Genomic DNA, 5,033 nt, shown 5'->3' with positions numbered 1-5,033 from the left:
AGTATCTCCCAGTTTCAGAGCTTCTCTAGCATTGGAACAATCTGAAGTTTCAAGTCTCTGAAAAACATACTTAATAAGTAAAATTTCATACAGCACAGGATACCTTTCAGTCTAGGAACACTATTGGTCGGGGTTTGCTATATTGTGGCAGTTTGCAATATCTGGCTGAAACTTGCATAAGAGTAACCTTCAGAGTGACCCCTCGACTCAATTTGAAATCTCTTAGCCATTGAATTTGATTTCTTTACCCCTTTTTTGGTTAACTAATCCATGACGCCAGGGCCAGGCTCATCCTTGGAACTTATGTCCTGCTATATCAGGGCCAGTTATGTTTCACACTGCCAGTGCCAGGGTAACACCCCTGGAAATAAAGTCCCACAATGAGGGGAAGCCCAAAGTTTGACTTGAGAGAGACCACATTTGAACAACAGCAGAGTTTTTCTGCAGATGGCTCTAAGGCACTAATCCTAAGTAGGTTCAGTTTACTATTACAGAAATGAGTTTCATAAGGGCAAGTCTCAAAATTGAGGCCTTAGCTTATTAAATTGGGAGCCTCTCCTTCTTTTTTTTTTTTTTTTTTTTTTTTTATTAATTAAAAAAAGAATTAACAAAACAATTAGAAATCATTCCAATCTACATGTACAATCAGTAATTCTTAATAACATCACATAGTTGCATATTCATCCTTTCTTAGTACATTTGCATCGATTTAGAAAAAGAAATAAAAAGACAGCAGAATAAGAATTAAAACAATAATAGGAAGAAAAAAAAAACAAAAAAAAACAAAAACAAAAAACCTATACCTCACATGCAGCTTCATTCAGTGTTTTAACATAATTGCATTACAATTGGGTAGTATTGTGCTGTCCATTTCTGAGTTTTTATATCCAGTCCCGTTGTACAGTCTGTATCCCTTCATCTCCAATTATCCCTTCTCTTTTTTTTTTTTTTAATTAATGGAAAAAAAGAAATTAACCCAACATTTAGAGATCATACCATTCTACACATGCAATCATTAATTCTTAACATCATCACATAGATGCATGATCATCATTTCTTAGTACATTTGCATTGGTTTAGAAGAACTAGCAACATAACCGAAAAAGATATAGAATGTTAATATAGAGAAAAAAATAAAAGTAATAATAGTAAAATCAAAACAAAACAACACAAAACAAAACAAAAACCTATAGCTCAGATGCAGCTTCATTCAGTGTTTTAACATGATTACTTTACAATTAGGTATTATTGTGCTGTCCATTTTTGAGTTTTTGTATCTAGTCCTGTTGCACAGTCTGTATCCCTTCAGCTTCAATTACCCATTGTCTTACCCTGTTTCTAACTCCTGCTGAACTCTGTTACCAATGACATATTTCAAGTTTATTCTCGAATGTCCGTTCACATCAGTGGGACCATACAGTATTTGTCCTTTAGTTTTTGGCTGGATTCACTCAGCATAATATTCTCTAGGTCCATCCATGTTATTACATGGTTCATGAGTTTATCTTGTCTTAAAGCTGCATAATATTCCATCGTATGTATATACCACAGTTTGTTTAGCCACTCTTCTGTTGATGGAGATTTTGGAGCCTCTCCTTCTTAAGAAAATGTCAAGAATTCCCCAGATTGGGAAGCTTACTAGTTCTATTTTTCTAAGTCCTTCAAGGGACTTTGCAAATGCTTTTTCATTTTCTGTCCAAAATACTCTGGAATGCATCATTGCGTAGCATTAACATGTACAGAACATTATGATTTTGTTCCTTATTCCAAGTTCTATATCAAATAAAGCTGAATTAGATTGTTTAACTGACTAGATAGATTAAATTGGCTAGTGTAAATTTTGGAAATAAACATTTTTCTTTTTGTCTCACACAAAAGTTAAAGCTTTAAAATACACGCAATATTTTCTTTACCTTGTGCATTGATTTACCTTTGTTTTAACCAAATCAGTTTCACTACATCTTTAATCAGAATTTGATCTCTTTTGGTTTTGGTGTTGTTTTTTTTTTAACAGTTGCTGTATGGACTCATGCTGACTCTCAGAACTGGAGAACTAAATCTGAGTCTCAGGTGTCACACAGATACTTAAAGTTTTCAGGGAACTACTAGGTTATATAAAGAGCAAAGCATTTCAGAATTTAAAGATAAAAGTTAAAGCTTACAATCTGAGCTTTAATTTTTATAAGCATTTTCAAATGAAGCTGGTTTCAGAAATAAAAACATTAGACAGTTATTTCATATTAAAAAAACATAGCAAAGATTTTGTTGTTTCACTTTTGCACATTTACCAGTTACGTTAATGACCAGCTAAAATATAATATACATATAGATATTTGTCCTGCCTTTGTTTTAAGGTTTTTCCTTGTTGCAGATGGAGCTCTGACATTATACACTTTTAGAGAAGTATTAGAGCAAAGCAGCACAAGTGACAATTTGGCTGTTTCTATGATCTGTAGTCATTTTAGGAATAACTAAAACCATGATTAACAGTACCCTACCATTACTTAACATCGTACAGATTAATATCAGCATATAACATGGACAGTGAGCACATTGTTAAATTTTTAGGAATTTTATGTAATCTCTGAATATATTAATAATATTTTACCTATACAATTTTAACCAGCAACAGGATAGAAAATTCTTTTTAACCACTGCAATACTTCCCAAACACCTCCTATGCAATAGGTTAAATTATTTAAGCACTTTACTTACACAAGGTGAAAAAACAAATTATTTGTAATAGTTTTTCCTTTAACAATAAGACATCTTCTGAAATAAAGGAGAGGAAGGCCAAGGATATTAACGAAGATATTATTCTGATAAAAGATCTTTGTTTTGTAGACAGAGTACTCAGATTAAGAAAAATTAAAAAAAAAACACTTTACATTAAGAGCAGACTTAACAATCCATGTTATTTTAACAGGGAGAAAAACTAAATTTTAGTTTTGCATGAATACTCAGCTTAACACAAAAACTTTCTTTTTTGAAAATATATGATCCACAAAGCTTTTGAATGTGCATACTTCCTTCCAATAACAGTATTCGTGAAGTGGGAACAGACACAGACACTACAAAATAATGGAAGAAGGAAAAAATTTATGTTGGGTTTGGAACACAGTCAGGCATTTATATACTTTATACTCAGAACACACAAATGGTTATTTACAATCTGCCTAAAATCTCTCAGTCCAATTCAGCACTACCTTCAAAGGTCAGAAAAACTCCAAGTTTGAAATGTAATCAGTTTTTTGATATTAAGAGATTCATATTCGGAAAAAAAAAACCTCAAATTTTCAATAACATTATTTCCAACTGCTAAATAATAGCAGGAATATGTTAGTTTACAAAATTAAGTTATGGTTTCTAAAAACTAATCCAGAGTTCTATTTATATAAATGCTACTTTCGTATTTAAAGGTCTTAAAACTGTCCTCTTTTCTATGAGGATTTCTTACGTCATTCTTTATCTGCTTTTTAAATTCTTCCAGCATTTTTATTCCTTCATTACCTCTGTCTTAACACTGTGCTCTTGTATAAGCATATTCTTTGAATATAAACCCTTTGAAGCTAAGAATCAGGTTTTCTCTATCTAGAACAGCATTTACAAATAGAAATATTCTGATTGACATTAGCAAAACCACTACAAATTCAAGTTACTTCACATACTGAGGCAACCAATGGCCAAGTAATCAAAAGCCCAATTCTTTGAAATCCAAGGAATCAAGGTTATAAGTCCATTTATAGTTCTTACTAAGTTTAACCAATTTCTTTTTTTTTTTTAACTTTTTTATTGTAAAATATAACATATACAGAGCAAAGAAAGAAAAGAGCAATAATTTTTTATCACATAGTTGTATATTCATCATCATCATTTCTTAGAATATTTGCATCAATTCAGAAAAAGAAAACAGAAAATAATTCATACGTACCATACGCCTTACCCCTCCCTTTCATTGATCACTAGCATTTCAGTCTGCTAAATTTATTTTAACATTTGTTCCCCTTATTATTTATTTATTTTTGATCCATATGTTTTACTCATCTGTCAATAAGGTAGATAAAAGGAGCATCAGACACAAGGTTTTCACAATCACACAGTCACATTGTGAAAGCTATATCACTATACAATCATCTTCAAGAAACATGGTTACTGGAACACAGCGCTACCTTTTCAGGCACTGCCCTCCATCCTCTCCATTACACGTTGACTAAAAAGGTGATATCTAGATAGTGTGTAAGAATAACCTCCAGGATAACCTCACGACTCTGTTTGGAACCTCTCAGCCTTTGACACTTGATTTTGTCTCATTTTGCTCTTCCCCGTTTTGGTCAAGAAATTTTTCTCAATCCCTTGATGCCATCAGCATATTCTTAATTATACTTTATATAAGTTTTATTACCAGGTACATTGTTCAGTTCATGTAACCTAACCTATCTAGTTAGGCTATTTTAGGAGGAATTTTGAGAATGTATATATAATACTAGCTTATATTATCAGTAAATTTATATAGATTTAGGGAGATTAGGAAACACACCCAAGCAAAATAAAGTCACATCTGTTCAATTCAAAATTTGTCATGAAATTCCTTTTATCAGAGGTTGAAAAAAATCTCTTAGTTTTCACAATATCTTAAAATACAAACAATTTTAAAAGTACGTAGACCCTAAAGAACACCTAGGGCTTTATCTGAGATTCTACAAAGGTTGCATGCACTGTGATTACTTTCCAGAAACCTACAACTCCAGACGGGTTCCCAGGCCGGATAAATTCTGAAATTCTCCAGAATATCAACTAGTTCCATCCCCTTGTCCCATATTAACAACAGCCCTTTCCAACATGAATAAGTTAGAATGATTGTTGTCTTTTTATTTCTTTTTCTGAATTGATGCAAATGTTCTAAGAAATGATCATGATGATGAATATGCAATATGTGATGATATTGTGAATTACTGATTATATAGGTAGAATGGAATGATCGTATGTTAAGAACGTTTTTGTTTGTTTGTTGTTAAATTTTTAAATTAATAAAT

This window comes from Tamandua tetradactyla, chromosome 14, assembly GCF_023851605.1.
Source record: "Tamandua tetradactyla isolate mTamTet1 chromosome 14, mTamTet1.pri, whole genome shotgun sequence".
NCBI lineage: Eukaryota > Metazoa > Chordata > Mammalia > Pilosa > Myrmecophagidae > Tamandua > Tamandua tetradactyla.
This window is presented reverse-complemented; position numbering follows the sequence as displayed.